Below are 8655 nucleotides of genomic sequence, written 5' to 3'. Positions count from 1 at the left end.
TCACAAATCATTGATGATGGCACAATTAAGATGTACAATCTTACATTTACTTTAAAACCCAGGAATTTTCTTTGTAGGTTTGTCTTGTAATACTATGTGCCAACAGACTCTTTTATAAGTGATTTTGTTTAATTTGAGGCAATACCGATGACAGCATATATTGTATATATTAGACCGAAGATTAGGATGTTCAGTAAATACTGCTAGGATCTGGTGGGAAATGTTTTAAAAGGGATTTGGTGTCATACAGACTGTCCTAGGATGTCAGTCTCATATCAGTGTGTTTTTTTCTTTTTGTGGCAGGCACAGAGCTTGTTGAGTTTATATGGTGAAGATGCTGACATTTTTGATAACACTATACTGAGTTAGGATTATCTGAAAAACAGTCAATAGTCACTAACTCAAGTAAACAGGTAATTAATCTTATAAATCACTGATCTTGTGTGTTTAGCTTAATGGTTACAGAGGTGTTCTTTTTAGACGGTTAAATCACAGCAGTTAATTTACAGGCAAATGAAACCCCTAATTGCAACATTTCAGCTGTATTTACAAGAATACTACCCTAGCAAAGGTATTGGGAGAGCATTAGATATGACTGCTGTGTTCTGGCTGTCATCTTATTTTTGCTGAGAAATGAATGTGTATACATTCCTTTGAATAAATGAATATGTATACATTCCTTGAGTACATCTGCAGTTTATGAGAACAAAATTGTGTTGTACAGTCCTCCTAAATATTCATTCAGTGACTATAAATGTAGCTTAACAAAGTTTAAAACATTTTGGATATTTTTATATTTTATATCTCTTAATTATTAAATATTTTGTTTTGTATCTAATTTGCTTGCTGATAAGGCATACGGTTTTCATTTTACCCTTGGAATTAGTGAGTTCTTTTACACAACAGTGTTGTGATTATAGTAAGTTTGATGTGTGGGCATTTTTAATAGGACTGATCATCACTGTTGTGTTCAGGACTATCCTTTGGTGTAACTTTTGATGTGATCCATGCTAAAAGACAGTCATGATCTCTAAACACCAGGTGGACTACTGATTTGAAATGCTAGTTGAAAATTGCCAAAGAGATCATTGAAAACACTGCATTGACATCTTTACTGATTAATAAGTTGTGATCTTTTAACCCACTACATTACTTTTATGTCATTTCATGTTATTACCAAAACAACAATAACAACAACAACAACAACAACAAAATGTATCTAATATATTGTTCTTGAAACCACATACACAAGATTGTGACTGTTAATTACATGTGTCTGATGCAGATTAATGTTTTAACCTATGTTATCCATGGGAATAATGGATTCTTATTATTGATGCATTATCTAAATGGTATAAACTCACCCTCATCTGAGGATGGGCAAGGAGTTAATTAGTACTCCTGGGACGTAACACTTATATTACCGCCCTAAATTGGCCTTTCATCAGTAAAGTTCCTCTTTCTTTCTTTGTTTCTTTCTTTCTTTCTTACTTACTTACTTACTTACTTAATTACTTACTTTTTCTTTTTCTTTCTTTCTTTCTTTTGTATGAAATGCTGTGCTTTGAAGATATTCCATCTCCCCTTGTCTGAGGTCAGATTTAGGACAAAACCGGTTATTGTCATCATTAAATGGGCTATTCCCTCCCCAAATTCAAACAGTTTTATAAACACCTCTGTCAGTTAATGCTGTTTTGAATTGCATGAAATTTCTGGATGCCAAAAGTTCTAAGTGAAATCTGGTGGATTCCAAAAGCCAGAATGCTGTAAAGTAATTTAGAGTATTCTGTAGATCTGTTTCCCTCTGTTTAGGCAGTACATGAGCCCATAAAGACATACCGATACACTATAAGAAACACATGACAAGCTGTCTTACATCACAAGGAACATTATAATCATAACAATAATAATTAACATTGTAATCCTAATTGATGAGGAATTTGGCTAAATATTTTCCTTCTGCACCCACACTATTATACTGTCAAACACTCTCCATTGTTATGAAGAAAGACAGCCTTTAGAAGTGATACATTTAAATCTATGTCCTTGAGTCAGGTTGTGGAGATGAACATGTGCAGAGCTCTAGGGGTGCTATGTGAGAATGGTGCTTCCTACCCATGACACGGTGTGTCCTTAGGCTTGGCTTCATCATGCTCCTTATTACTTTAAACAAAGATATCCTCCGTTTTTCAAGGGTATTAATTAGGCTAGACAGATAAATTACCAGTAATGGCAGCAGTTCTCTCCTTTATCCTACAGATACAGTTTAAGGTGTCTGAAGTCTGATGCCCTGATGAGTGGATTTAATTATAGCAATCAAAGATTGAGGTGGTAATTATTCATATTTGTATTTATGTAATTAAGTCTGAATGGGCGATTTATGCACACACTAGACATTATGTTACATGAAGTTCAGATGGCCAAGACTGAGCCTACAAACTATTCCTTCCCAAAACAAATCACACATTTAGAAGCTTATAGGTGAAAATAGGGAATTTAATCCAAAATAGAGAAGCGTGTGGTAATGTTAAATCTTTATGTACAATTCATATATTAGTCTGATGTACGTGTAGTTACAGTGTGTCTAGAGCAGTGGTTAGGGTCTTGGCAAGCTTTCTTACTAAGATTTCTGTTAGACTCATCAAAACCTGCCATTGAACCCCATTCAACATCAAATTTTTATTAGTAAAATGGCACTAAAAATTCAATTTTCTTAATTCCTATGGAAAATTACAATTAAGTTAGGGGCCGCCCTAATCTTAATAAGAATTTTTTTCGCTAAGAAAGTTGAATTTTTTGTACTTAAATTTCAAAGATCGTCTACCAGGTAGCATGTGTGAGTCAAGTTGTCAATATGTCAGCTTGTAAAGCTTTAAAGTCTATGCATAACAAATACGTGTAAGTCAGCAGGACTCGTCAGCACAGAATTCACGCTCCCGTAATACTTATTAAGACTTGAGTACTCAATTAAGAATTGTTTAATCAGTTTGACCAAATAGACCATCATTTTCACTGGAATCCAAGACATGTAGACACATCAAAGATCGATTTCCAACACTAAATAAAGTCCAGATGAAGTGAATAAAAGGACATAGACGCAAGTGAAATCTTTTAATTGATAGAAATATTTTGAGTTTTCTGGGGTTGTGAGATTTGAGAGTCAGAACATGTGGGCCCACTTTCCATTGTACTTATCAGTTTGTGCTAAGAGAACCCTGGGAGCTCGAGCTCTGAAATTGTACGGTTGGGTACTAGATACGGAAGGGAACGCATCCTGAAAATCTCATGCGTAAACGTCATTTAGAACGTTTACGGGGTACCTTTGAAATGTGATGATGCCATAATTCTTATTAAGAATCAAGAACCCTACATTGATCAAATAAACCATCATTTTCATTGGAATCCAAGACATGTAGTTGCATCAAAGGTAATTTTCCAACACTTCATAAAGTCCAGATGAAGTGAGTGAAAAGGACATAGACGCAAGCGAAATCTTTCAATTGATAGAAATATTTTGAGTTTTCTGAGGTTGTGAGATTTGAGAGTCAGAACATGTGGGCCCACTTTCCATTGTACTTATCAGTTTGTGCTAAGAGAACCCTGGGAGCTCGAGCTCTGAAATTGTACGGTTGGGTACTAGATACGGAAGGGAACGCATCCTGAAAATCTCATGTGTGAACGTCATTCAGAACGTTTACGGGGTACCTTTGAAATGTGATGCGAGGGCGTTGAAGGAGGTGGAGTTTTCACTTGTATTTGATACCGATACAATCTTGTTGTTGTACTGTTCCTGCATATGTTTCATGTTATAGAGCCACGGATTTCTTATTTTGAGAAATTAAAAATTACGTAAGTGTTATTTTAAGAAAATAAAAATTACACATTTCCTTTCTACAAAATTAAGAATTACAAATTTACTGTGGAAAGTGTTAAGAATAACAGATGTCTTACTTTAAATTTTATGAATTACCGATTGCTTATTTTAAAAAAAGATTTTGAGTTGGTCTTGATTTTGGTGCATGTCATCTCCTAATAAAGACTTGTAATTACACAGACAACTGCATTATCTTTAAAAGATAAGAATTACAGATTTCTTATTTACAAAATTAAGCATTACGGATTTACTACTGTAAGAGTTAAGAATTACAGATCTCTTAAGTAGTGACATCTTATATATGACATTTACACATTTCTTAGGGATCTCATTTAGTTAACTTAAGAATTACAGCTTTCTTAGCATAACCCTAATTTAATTCCTTTGGAAACTTAGCTTTGGGTTAGTTAGTTAATTGCTCAAGTATCCAAAGGATGAAATTAGGGTTATTGTTACATTATATGATCTCATCAGCCGCAGCATTTGTTGTTTTGTTTGTTAAATTGTAAGACATAATTCCTTTGCACTATATGTACACAATGTTATATAGTTTACGACCACGTTTTTGTTATTCGCATGTATTAGGTACAATACGTCCTTTGGTGACGTTGACTATAAAAGTGGAGTGACCACTGATAATTGCTTTGTACTGCGTGTAAGTGACATGAGGGAGAGAATAAAATAGACTCTACATTTTCTGCGTGATGTTTTATTGAGATGGAAAACAGAACAGAAAACGCAACAGTTATGCTAAGAAAGCGGCAAGTCTAAAAAACTATAAAATAAGAAATCTGGAATAGGTGTTGAGAAAAATGCACATGGACATGCCCATTCAAAGGATTTTAGAATTAAGAATTACGTATGTCTTATTTCAGAAGATAAGAATTACAGATTTCTTATTTACAAAATTAAACATTATGGATTTATTACTGTATGAGTTAAGAATTGCAGATCTCTTAGTAGTGACATGTATAACATTTACGCATTTCTTAAGGATCACATATAGTTAACTTAAGAATTAAGAATTAAGAATTGGTAACGCGCCGTCAAGATGGCTGTCGTTCTCTGAGCTCTATCTTAAATCGAACTTTTTTGTTAATTTATTCACATTTGAACGTGATGATCACCTACGATAGGGAGACTTTGATCAACATCAGATCTACAATCGATACACATTTTATAGCCAAAGATTGTTCAACGGATTCAGCGGACTTCCATTTGTTTAGATTTAAATTGTTTAGCCTACCTGCTACACCTTGTAAACGGAGACGGAGAAGGAAGCGAGGCAAAAGAGCTGGAGCACTGGTCAGGCAGGGACAACAGAAACAACAAGAAAATCGTCGCCCTCTTCGAAGTATCCTTCTAACGAATAATGTTCATCGTAATGAACATCATAATGTTAAGACTAATATGACTATGTATATAGCTAGTAGTGACATTTTTCCCATTAGTGTACTTTCACGCCCTCGTAGCTCATTTCGGTCTAGAGTCAAACGGACCATATTTCGTAGCAATTTAGTTCCAATTCAACTGACTCCCTCCTCCGATATGATTACTGTAAACCCGGTTACGCTGAAGTTAGGTTTTATCAATATCAGATCGTTTTCACCTAAGGCGTTGCTTGTTAGTGACCTGATCAGTGATCTTAGCCTTGACATGATGGGTTTGTGTGAAACTTGGTTAAAGCCAGAAGTTTTTCTCCCTTTAAATGAAGCTTCACCCCCTAACTATTCCTTTTCCTGTGCTGCTAGGGCAGCAAATAAAGGTGGGGGCGTCGCTTTAATCTATTATACTAAATTTACTCCTAACACCCTTAGTTTGCCTAATTTTGACTCTTTTGAGTTGCTCTCCGTGAAGCAATATGGTACTGCCTCAACTTTTCTCATAGCAGTGCTCTATGGTCCCCCGGGGCCCTATAGTCAATTTCTAGATGAGTTTTCTGAATTTATCTCTGTTATCCTTACTAGAGTGGATAAAATCCTGATCTTGGGGGACTTTAATATTCACATCAATAACAATTCTGATTCACTTAATAAAGCTTTTACAACTATCATAGACACTTTTGGCTTTAACCAATATGTCCACGAACCAACTCATATCAGTGGCAACACTTTAGATCTTATTCTAGCTCGCGGACTAGACATCTCTCATGTTGTCGTCTCTCCTTACTCCGCTGCCCTCTCAGACCATTTTCTTATTACTTTCCAAGTGACTCTTCCGTTGACACCAATTGTCTCTACCGCGGTTCGTGGCTGCCGTCGCGTTAATGCTTCCACCACTGCTGCGCTCGCTGATCTGCATCCTACTGCTCTCAACCCTTTCAGTGATCAGCAGAGATCTTTGAACGACTTGACGGACAGCATAAATTCTACCCCTCGTAATGTACTAGATATGGTAGCACCATTAACTATAAAAAATAGCGTAAACACTTAACACCTTGGTTTAATAATGAAACCCGCGCGCTGAAGCAGGTGTGTAGGAAATTGGAACGAAACTGGTGGGCAACCAAACTAGAGGTTTTTCGCCTTGCATGGCACGACAGCCTGATAGATTATAAACGCGCTCTCTACGCAGCCAGATCCGCGTATTACTCGAAAATAATTAATGTTAACAAAAATAACCCCAGGTTCCTTTTTGATACAGTATCTAAACTTACCCAGAATCACTACCCTCAACCTAGCCCTTTTACCGCAAACTATTTTGTTGAATTTTTCTCGCAAAAAATAGACTTAATTCGTCGTAATATTCAAATTAATTTATCAAATCAGACTGCCTGCACGCTCTCTGTTACTGCGCCTAAGATTAGTAGGGATGTGCAGCCTTTAACTCAATTTAACCCTATCTCTCTAGACTCGCTGTCCAAATTGGTGTACTTTGCTAAACCAGCCTCTTGCCTCCTTGATCCCCTACCTGCTAAACTTTATATGGAGCTTTTCTCGGTTCTTGGCCCAACAATCCTAAACATTCTAAATATGTCACTTAAATCTGGTATTGTACCCTCCTCTTTTAAAACAGCCGTGATCAGGCCTTTACTTAAAAAAAAACAAATCTTGACCCCGAAGCCTTAAATAATTATAGGCCGATCTCTAATCTCCCGTTTCTTTCTAAAATACTTGAAAAAATTGTAGCTGCTCAGCTGATAGCCTATATGTCCTCTAACAGTCTGTTTGAAATATTTCAGTCAGGCTTCAGGTGTTTTCACTCTACTGAAACCGCCCTTCCTAGAGTAACTAATGATCTTTTATTAGCCATGGATGCTGGTGCTACTTCTCTTCTTATTCTGCTTGATCTGAGTGCAGCATTTGACACGGTCGATCACACTATATTGTTAAAGCGCTTGGAAAACCAAATTGGCATTCATGGCCTGGCGCTCTCTTGGTTTAAATCTTATCTCTCTGAGAGAAAGCAGTGTGTCCACTATAATAATGTGACCTCTGAATACCACAAGCTTAACTATGGTATTCCTCAGGGATCAGTCCTTGGCCCTCTTCTATTCTGTATTTACATGCTCCCTTTGGGTGACATTATTCGTAGTTACAACATTAACTTCCATTGTTATGCTGACGATACTCAGATTTTCTTACCTATCCAGCATAATGACCGCTCTGAATTGGCTAACCTTGAGGCATGTCTTTGTGCTATTAAGGGTTGGATGTCTTCAAGTTTCCTGATGCTTAACGCAGGCAAGACTGAAATGCTGGTCATTGGTCCCCCTACGCATAAGCATCTTTTTAGTGATCTAACTCTAAATTTTGACAACTGCATCATCTCTCAAAACTCTTCAGCTAAGAACCTTGATTTTTGTGTGATTTTTGACTCTAGTCTCTCGCTAGTCACTCATATCCAGAACACAACCAAGACTGCCTTTTGTCACCTCCGTAACATTGCTAAAATTAGGCCCTTTCTCAGTATGGCTGATGCAGAAACCATTGTTCACGCATTCGTCACGTCTCGCCTCGATTACTGCAATGTTCTTTACTCTGGCCTGCCTGCCTCTAGTACCAATAGTCTTCAGCTGGTCCAGAATGCTGCTTCCAGAATTCTGACCCGAACGAAGAAGTTTGATCACATTAGCCCTGTCCTGGCTTCCCTTCATTGGCTCCCAATTCATGCAAGGGCAGATTTTAAGGTCCTCTTATTAACATATAAAATTTTACATGGGCTTGAGCCTTCCTACCTGTCTGGCTTAATTACACCCTATAACCCACCTCGCACCCTGCGCTCTCAAGATTCTGGATTATTAGTCATTCCAAGAGTTAAAAAGAAGTCCACTGGCAACCGAGCCTTTTCCTACCGCTCTCCCTTCCTTTGGAATGGTTTACCTAAAGAAGTTAGAGAGACAAACTCTCTCAATTCCTTTAAAACAAAACTAAAGACATCTATTTTCTCGAACTTATGCATGATATAATTTTGATTTGACTTTGTTATAGACATGTAAAGCCTATAGACTATAAATAGTGATATTGGGCTCTAAATAAATATTATTATTATTATTATTATTATTATTATTATTATTATTATTATTAATTAATTAAGGCTTTCTTAGCATAATCCTAATTTAACCTCTCACTGCAAAACGCCCTCTAGCGTTGCCCGTCGACGGGCAAATTCTGCATAGCGTCAAATGACGTTGTAAATTCTTTAGACACAATCCAAAACAGTATCACAAATTTCGTGGAGCTAGTCTAACTGTGTGCATACAATTTTCAGCTGTCAACATGCTATCGTTCGCCAGAAATCTCAAACTAATTTAATTCCTTTGGAAACTTAGCTTTGGGTCA

The 8655-nt window shown here is 36.7% G+C and overlaps 1 pseudogene; it reads left to right on the top strand.

Annotated features, from left to right (window-relative positions):
* Window positions 1-5446: 5446 nt before the first annotated feature.
* On the top strand, window positions 5447-8255 carry LOC115812352 (uncharacterized; annotated as a pseudogene).
* Window positions 8256-8655: the final 400 nt, after the last annotated feature.

Source organism: Chanos chanos, chromosome 5, assembly GCF_902362185.1.
Source record: "Chanos chanos chromosome 5, fChaCha1.1, whole genome shotgun sequence".
In the NCBI taxonomy this organism is placed as follows: domain Eukaryota; kingdom Metazoa; phylum Chordata; class Actinopteri; order Gonorynchiformes; family Chanidae; genus Chanos; species Chanos chanos.
Note: the sequence above shows the minus strand (reverse complement) of the source record. Positions and strands in the feature narration are given on the sequence as shown.